A 9,598-nucleotide genomic window follows, 5' to 3' on the forward strand; every position below is an offset into this window, starting at 1 on the left:
ATGGCCAAGAAATCACAGTCAGTCAGAAATTAAATAAGCTTCTAGCCAAATCACTTCAAAAGCAAAATTATTTTTACAAACTTTTTGATTATTTTATGGTGGGTGTGAGGTGGGGCTACTTAATGTGGAATGCGGGAGCATTTTAATATGCCTGGTACAATCATTCAGGATCCTAAGAGGCCCCAGGGACTGGGAAGGGAGCCAGGATTCCAAGAAGCTTTATTCCTCTCTCCAGTGGGAATAGAAACCAAACTCATCTCGTGTGGATTTGCTGTAGATTGCGGAGGGCTGGTGATAGAGACAAGGGTAGGGCTGGGTGAACCTATCCAGAAAGGATGGTGTTTTCCTCCTGTGAGCATAACCCCAGGGGAATGCGACAATCAAGAAGGAAGGAAGGAAGAGGGGAGCAGGAAGGGCAGGGAGGGAGGCAGGAAGGAAAGAAGGAAGGCAAGAAAGGGAGGGGAGAGGAAGGGACTAAATTGCCTCTCTGCCAATGGCTACTGCCTCAACCTAAGAGGGAGGTTTCCTAATTCAGTTTCCATTCTTGGACTTCTACTGGGTGAACTGTTTTTTTGTTTTGTTGTTGTTTAGTCCTAAGTCGTGTCTGACTTTTGCAACTGTAGCCCGCCAGGCTCCTCTGTGCATGGGATTTCCCAGGCAAGAATACTGGAGTGGGTTGTCATTTCCTTCTCCAGGGGATCTTCCTGACTGAGGGATCAAACCCAGGTCTCCTGCATTGCAGGCAGATTCTTTACCGCTGTACCACCAGGGAAGCTATCAGGTCACACGTGAGGCCACACCACAACATTCAGTGCCAGGAAAAACGTCTGAGAGCCTCTGGCCCCAGCCTCTCACTTCACAGATGGCCGCAGAGACCGAGACACGGAGCTGGAATCCACCTCTCCCATCGGCCCCCTTTCCGCCGCGTTCCACACACCGTTGTGAGTCCCTAATCCTCCCAGGCTGTTGGGTTAGAGTCACAGCTTTCTGGCTCAACCATGAAAATGATTATTGTCAGTGAGACTATGGGGAGACAGGTCAGAATACTGGAGCGAACAAAAATGTTTCGAGCACTTTCCATGCGGAACCAATAACAAACAACCCACACTCCCAATCCTCGTCTAATACATCCTGCAAGCAAGAGGGATGGATGTTACAGTCATTTTCATGGTGAGACAGACTTCTACTACTACGAATATTTAAAAATACTATGTCACTGAGAATTCACAGATTCACCCTGGCCTTTTACCCGAAGTTGTTGTCATTGGTGAGGTTTACAGTCTTGCCACATATTCTGGAAACGTCAGCCGGGACCTGCAATAGATAATACAGATAGAAAGCCTTACACAGAAAAGGTACTAAAAAAAAAAAAAAAAAAAAATCACCTGTCTAATTAAATGGAATGATGAAGCCAAGCAAATTGCCCTGGACCCTCTGCTCCCAATAATGGGGTGGATCCATCAGTGTGACTTCTCAGGAACTCTTTTAATAACATGATTTAAAATATGAGGGAGAAAAGATATTGATCATTCTAATGCTCAAAAAAAAGGGACAGGTCAGTAAATTAAAGAACATAAATGCAGCAGACTTTTAGGCAGTTAGTAAAAATGATAAATCCAGACTTCCCTGGCGGTCCAGTGGTTAAGACTCCCCACTTCCAATGCAGGGGGTGTGGGTTCAATCCCGGGTTGGCAAACTAAAATCTTACAGTGCCTGGTCGCAAGGCCAAGAAATTTTCCTTAAAAGATGATAAACGCTGTAACAGCTTAGGAAACGATACGGGGCTCTGTGATAGAAGCAGTAGAAACATGCCGTCTGTGGGGCGTCCCCGGTGCTCCAATAGCTGAGACTCCAGTTTCCCAGTGCAGGGGGGCCCGTTTGGATCCTTAGTCAAGGAGCTGCATCTAAGAGTTCACATGTCGCAACTAACGTTTGGTGCCGCCAAATAAATAAACAAAATTTAAAAAGGAAAAATATACAGTGGCAAAAAACATGCAAGTAACAGAAAAACTAGAATTCACACCAATTAAAGCAGTTGGGCGATGAGACTGTAGAGCTTTTCCCCCTTTTATAACGTTATGTTCCTTTTATCATTTAAACACATTTCAAGAAGATATAAAAGAAGGGGAATACAGAAAAAAGGCTCACGGAGCTGAAATAGTAAGACTGAAGGTCAGTAGTGAGACCCACTTTAAGGTCTCCTAACTCTCTGCACAAGCCTCTCGGTCAATCAAGTGGACACGGCGCTTATATCCAAAATCCCCTGGAGGCTTTGGACAGCCAGGTTCCCTTGAAAATGTCCACGATTTGTCTTCATCAATCATTTCCCATGGATTTTCTCCACCTCATTAGTTCTCCCACAGGCCAGCTGCAGGGTGAGACTGTCGGCACATGACGAGAACCAGAGGCCCCAGGACGCTGCCCCCTCCACTCCCTCCCAGAGCCTGGGGACTGTCTGTTGCCACCAGGCAGGGCTGTCACCCTGCAGGCCGCGTCTCCTGCCTTGCAGCTCACAGACAGATGGCTGGCAGGGGCCTTGGCTCGGACACAACATGGGAGCCCTGAGGTGCCCGAAGACGGGGGGGCGGGGGAGGTGGGCACCCGCCCCCTACCAGAGGCCCCGCCTCAGACAGTCCCGGACGCTCCCTCGCTCCTCCTGGGAGACCACATGCTCGGGGCAGAGCGTCCACGTCTAAAGCTCCTTTTCTCCTCCATCCCGGCCCAGAAGGGCACACGGTTCGGGGCCCTGACACATACCCAGCTGCCGTCAAGCTGCCACATGACAGTTGGACATTAGAATGTTGTCTCTGGAGTTGCCTGCATCCGGGGTGGAGATGGCTACAGTGAGTTCTTCCAGAACCTTCCATGGCCACAGCGGGGAAGCACTCTAGTCAGTCTGAATACCAACATCTACTCTGGGATCATTACAACAAGCATGGCTGACCTGGTCTGTAACCCTGTTCTCTCTCTAAGCCCCTGGGGGTCTCCAACCACACTCCCCTCCAAAAATGAATTTGAAAGCATTGAGTCCAACAGAGCTTCAGATCAACATGAGATACCAGGCTCTAGACCTAAGAGGCCGTCACTCCAACCAAAAGCAAAGAGATTGAATGTGAGCTTGCCTTTGTGCTTCCCTGGTAGCTCACATGGTAAAGAAACTGCCTGCAAAGCAGGAGACTGAGGTTTGATCCCTGAGTCTGGAAGATCCCCAGAGAAGGAAATGGCAACCCACTCCAGTACTCTCCTCTGGATAATTCCATGGACAGAGGAGCCTGGCAGTCTACAGTCAGTCCATGGGGTCACAACCGAGCGACTGACACTTTTTCACTTTGCCTTGTTCAACTTTGAGATACCTTAACAAGTGGTGGTGCTCAGTCGTGTCTGACTCTTAGTGACCCCCATGGACTGTTGCCCACCAAGCGCCTCTCTCCATGGAATTTTCCAGGCAAGAACACTGGAGTGTATTGCCATTTCCTCCTCCAGGGGATCTTCCTGACCCAGGGATCAAACCTGAGTCTCTTGCATCTCCTACACTGGCAGGCAGATTTTTTACCACTGCACTATCTGGGAAGTCCATTTTAACAGTGGATAAACCACACGACTAAACAGTCCCTTCAAGCTCAGGAAGCTCAAGCTGGGAACTGCAGCTGCAGGAGCGGGGAATAAGTGAAACCCTGGTCCTTGACTCTAAGAAGCCAGGAAAACAACAAATAAATCCACACAAAGCAGTTAACTATGTGAGTAGCTCCCAACCCTTGTCCATCGCTGGTTACCGTGGGTACCAATCCGGTTTTCAGCCCTAAAGGGAAGGATGGTGACTGTGTACCCTCGCTCTGGTGAACAGAGAAGGCACAATAAATATTTGTTGAGTAAATGAGATGTGACCTGCATTTTTTAAAGACTTAATTTTCATAGTGCACGCTCCCAGGCAAGACTTCTAGAATGCCGTCTCACAACACCTCTTACACACTAATTTAATCAAAGAAGTTGAGTGCAGCTGCTGCTCCAGGAGGCTGGTAAGACTGGAGGGGACAGGGCTGGCATGGGACTTGCAGAAGGGCCCACCCCGAGGAGGTCTCTTCCCCCAAAATGCTCATTCATTCTCTTCTCTTGAGGATGCTTCCCCATCTTTGAACCCTTCTGGGACCAGACTGTGGCATTTCTCTGGTGGCTCAGGCAGTAAGAATCTAAGCAAAGTGCAGGAGACCTGGGTTTGATCCCTGGGTTGGGAAGACCCCCTGGAGAAGGCATTGGCAACCCCTTCCAGTATTTTCACCTGGGAAATCCCATAGACAGAGGAGCCTGGTGGGCTACAGTTCATGGGGTCACAAAGAGTCAGACACGACTGAACAACTAACACACTCGGTGGTTACTACTCAGCTGGAAACCAGTGCCACACCCATTAAATGTTGAGAGTTTTACAAGAGAGATTATTAATGGCTGGAAGACTGAGGGCGGGATCCCACAGAGCAGTGAAAGCTGTGAAGGGACAGAGAGGAAAGAAGGCATTTACTTTCTTCTGGCTGACTCAGGCTGCTTACAGGATCTCAGTTCCCCTACCAGGGATCGAACCTGCGCATCCTGCATTGGGAGCACAGACTCTTAACCATTGGACTGTCAAGGAAGTCCCGGAGAAGGCACTCTTGATGGGATACTGGTTTAAACAAAGCCCAGAGACAGAAACTAGGGGGAATGTTCGGCTATTAAAAGTCGCTCCGTCTTGTCCCACTCTTTGTGACCCATGGACTATACAGTCCATGGAATTCTCCAGGCCAGAATACTATAGAGAGTAGCCGCTCCCTTCTCCAGGGGATCTTCCCAACCCAGGGATCGAACCCAGGTCTCCAGCATTGCAGGCAGATTCTTTACCAGCTGAGCCACAAAGGAAGCCCAAGTAATGGAGTGGGTAGCTTATCCCTTCTCCAGTGGATCTTCCAACCCAGGAATCGAACTGGGGTCACCTGCAATGCAGGCAGAATCCTTACCAACTGAGCTATCAGGGAAGGCCTATGTTCAGCCAACTGCATGGACATGGGCTGAGTCACAGCAGGGAGGGTTTAGACACAGCTTAAGGATTCCACTTGAGATCATCTGCAAAGTCTTGTCAACATGGACCCTACACCCCTACATCCCTTGGTAGACTTTAATTATATAAAACCTTGGACCTTAAAAAAAAAAGAGTCATACAGAAAGTCCTGGCGGTTCAGTGGTTAGGACTCAGCACTTTCAATGCGGTGGTCTGACTTCAGTCCCTGGTTGGGGAAATAAGATTCCACAAGCCACTTGGTGCAGCCCAAAAAAGAAAAAAAAAAAATGAGTCATATATTTGTCACTCATTGGGAATATAAACTACTCAAGAGTCTGGAAACATCTCACGTATTTTTTCCTACCCACCACAAAACTTTCCCTGGGGGCAAAACCATTGAGAACTGTGTGTGTTTGCATTTTAAGTCCCTCAGTCTTGTCTGACTCTTTGTGACCCTCTGGACTTTAGCCCCTCAGGTTCCTCTGTCCACAGGATTTTTCAGGCAAGAACCCAGGAGTGGGTTACCATTTCCTCCTCCAGGGGACCGTCCTGACCCGGGGATCAAACCAGCATCTCCTGGGACTCCTGCATTTACAGGGGGATTCTTCACCTGCTGAGCATTCAGTCAGGAAATGCTGGAAGTTTTAGAGTCGTGGAGTGGCCTGGGAAACGGTGGGGAAGAATCTAGAAGCAGCGGGTAACAAGGATGGGAAGAAGGGAAAAATAGGACGTTCAGGGAACCGTATGGTTCACAGGGAGAGAAGTACAATCCTCCTGGTAACACAAAACTCGCCCCGATGTTAGGAGGTGGTATTTCCTGACATCACACTTGCTTCCATTCCCGGAACAGAGGAGGAACTAACATAACTAAATAAAAGGCTTCCCTTGGGACTTGCCAGGTGGTCCAGTGGTTAAGAATCCGCCTTCCAATGCAGAGGATGCAGGTTCCATCCTTGGTCCGGAACCAAGATCCCGCAAGCCTTGGGGCAACTAAGCCCGAGTGCTACAGAGCCCTTGTGCTGCAACTGAGACTCCACACAGCCAAATAAATAAGTAAAAAGGCTCTCCTAGAGTCCCCACGGCACGGGAATCAGAGCCTTTCTCACTAAAGGAAATTTGCAAATCCAACCTCGCCTTCCCTGGGGCTACAGTGGGGCTCACAGGGTGACCAAACATCCAGGTCTCAAAGGACTGATGGATTCCCTGGATGCAAGACTTTGGTTTCTTTCTTTTCTCTTTTTTTGCAAGTGAAATATATCAGCCCACTTAATAATGCTTTTTGACATTTAAGAAACTGTTTCTACGCGGTCCTGTCCCAAGACACATTTACACACACATGCTGCCTGCACCATCAGAACTTACAGTCCGAGCAAGAACCAGGCAGGGTCCAGTGCGGGCTCTGTGGCATCCTCTACTAACAGGAAATTAGTTTAAAATATAACAGGGATTGACACATACATATCACCATATATAAGATATACAACCAACAAGGACCTACTGCACAGCACAGGGGACTCGACTCAGAGCAGAGTTTCAAAGGCTACTCAGTAGTAGACGTTGGGCTTTAACTGGAACGGTTCTGGGCAAACTAGCGCGAGTGGGTCTCTGCACACACACGACTCACATGAAGAAAAGCTGCCTCTTCCTGCACAAGTTCTGCTGGAAACTTCCCATCACCCAGACTGAATGGTGGCTGCCACAATCCCTGTCTCTCAGCAGCTTTAGGACCCCCGAAGGTCAAGGTCGTGCCTTGCTATCCCGTCAGTGACCTACGACTTTGCAGCCAGGGCTCCACCTTGCAGTGCCTGGGGGAGAAGCCTGGTGGAGACGTGGAATCTCAGGCCCTGGCCAGACCTACAAAATCAAAACCTACAGGTAACAGGACCCCCGGACATCTCTAGACACTCTCACACCCCAGAGCAGGAGGTCTGGGGATAAAGTTCCTTGCTTACGCAGTCCGTGGGTCTGTGCATATGCCGAATCTTTTATCTTTTCAGTATCAGGGTGTGTGTGTTGTGCACTCAGTCACTTCCGTCGTGTCTGACTCTGCGACCCTGTGGACTGTAGCCCACCAGGCTCCTCTGTCTGTGGGATTCTCCAGGCAAGAATACTGGAGTGGGTTGCCATGCTCTCCTCCAGGGGACCTTTCCGACCCAGGGACTGAACCCTGGTCTCCTACACTACAGGTGTTATCTTTACTGCCAAGTCACCAGAGAAGCCCCAATATCAGGAGAAACCATCCAAAGGTGGTGTTGAGCAAATCACAGCTTTTTATTATGGGCAACAGCATTCCACTGCAGGAAGCCCACAGAGGATCCTGCTTCAAGGCTCATTTTACTTCCTCCCTTCAGTCTCTCCTCCGGATTTCAAGGAAGAGCCTGCATGTAAAGCAATTATCCTCCAATTAAAAAATAAATTTAAAAAGTTTAAAAAGAGAAGGACTACAACAGGCCAGAACAACATCTTCGATCCAGTGGTTGCTGGGTTCATTAGCCAGCACTTCCTCCACTGCATCACGGCTCATATTTTGTGCCAGATGATTCCTTTTTTTTTTTTTTTTTAATTTTTTTCTCTTTCAGCTATGCCACCAGCATGTGGGATCTTAGTTCCCTGACCAGCCTTCGAACCTGAGTCCCCTGCATTGTAAGTGCAGGGTCTTAACCACTAGACGGCCAGGGAAGCTCCACATGTCAGAGCATTCCCTGTTGGGGTGTCCAGTCCCTGGGAGGAGGTCCAGCAGGATCCCTGGCCTCGGGGCACTGGATGCCAGGAGCAGTCCCCTCCCAGCTGTCATGACCAGTAATGTCTCCTAAGGGGCAACAGCAGTACCCAGTTGAAAATCATCTGAGACAAAGAGGAGACACTCTTGGGGCAGCAAGAACCAAAGGGAGAGATTAGGGCACTTCTGCCTGCCAGGGAAGGCGTTCAAGTCTCGGAAACTAGGTCAGGCTGATCCCTGGAGGCTCCTGGAGAGAACCAGCTGGGTGTCCCGGGGCCCATCCCACATTCAGGGCGATGGCTGACTGGCTGACTGCAGCGACACTAATGAAGACGAACAGCCCCGCTGCCCCCGGCTCGGCCGCCTGGCCCTCCACTCAGAGCTGCTCTTTATTACCATTTAACCGCAGAGACGAGGAAGGCCTTTCTGCCTTTTTATTAGAGTGTCATGCTGAATGACATCAGAGGCTTGGTAACAGCACCGCTTAAGAAAAGAATAGGAAAAAAAAAAGACTGGATAGTTTACATGTGAATCACCAGAGTAAACCATCTGAATCTTCAGCCCCAAAACACAGCCTGAGACCCTGGCCCTTGCAGCTCCATCCCCTACCCTGGGCCGTTCTGTCCACTCTCTGAGTGACCCCAGGAAACGTGGGGACGGGAGAAGCTCCCATCTCTACCTCCAGGCCCACCTGAGCCACACGCTCCCTCAAGAAATGCAAAGAAGGTTCATGACTCTCTCTTGTTGATATGAAGATGCGTGAGGGCAGAGAGGATGAATTGTGAGATTGAGATTGACATATATACACGATTGATACTGTGCATAAAATAGATGGGGCTTCCTTGGTGGCTCAGATGGTAAAGAACCCGCCTGCCAATGCAGGAGACTGGGGTTCAATCCCTGGGTCAGGAAGATCCCCTGGAGGAGGGCGTGGCAACCCACTCCAGCCCTCTTGCCTGGAGAGTCCCCATGACAGAGGAGCCTGACGGGCTACTGTCCATGGGGTCGCAAAGAGTCGGACAAGACTTCGCTGAACAACAACAACAGAAAACAGACAACCAGTGAGAAGCGCTGGACAGCACAGGGGACTCTGCTCAGTGCTCGTGGTGACGCAAACGGGAAGGAAAGCCAAACAGACAGGATACATGCACTCGTATAGCTGAGTCGCTCTTCTAATCACCAAAAGCTAACACAGCATCTTAAAGCAACGACAGTCCAATAAAAATGTTTTAAAGGAGAAGAAGATGCAGGAACCAGCACCCCACCCGCAACATGGCCTCTGGGAAATCCGATTCATCTCACAAGGTCACAGCTGCCGACAGTCACGTGGCAGGTGGGAAGCAGCCGTGACAGCCTGATCAGGCTTAGGCATAACGTTCTCCCTAGGGTCTTGGACGTTGGGAATAAGCAGAGCGGGGATCTTTTGGCCCCTGGGAGATAGATGATCACAGAGCATGGGTGAGGAGATGGGCAGCAACATTCCCGAAGGAGGCAGAGGGGGCCAGTCTTATGTCCACACTGAAAGTGTGGTCCCTGGACCAGCAACAGCATCCTGCATGAATGCAGATGCTCAGGCCCCACCCCAGCCTTACTGAGCCAGCGCCCTGGGGATGGGTGTCCGGCAGCCTGGGGTCCCGCCAGCCCTCCAGGGCATCTGACGATGCGGGTGAGGCGCTCCTCTGCATCTCCGGTTTAAATCAAGAGATTAGCACCAATCGTTTTTCTTTCTTTTATGGATTCTTGTAAGGAATGCTACATTAGCAACACGCTAGATGAGGACTAAACTGTACAAGAAAAAAAGATGCTGCCTAAATACACTGACCTGAAAAGCCAGATGTGAAGAAGTTTCATGA

This window comes from Bison bison, unplaced genomic scaffold (assembly GCF_000754665.1).
Source record: "Bison bison bison isolate TAMUID 2011002044 unplaced genomic scaffold, Bison_UMD1.0 scf7180017864371, whole genome shotgun sequence".
Classification (NCBI taxonomy): Eukaryota; Metazoa; Chordata; class Mammalia; order Artiodactyla; family Bovidae; genus Bison; species Bison bison.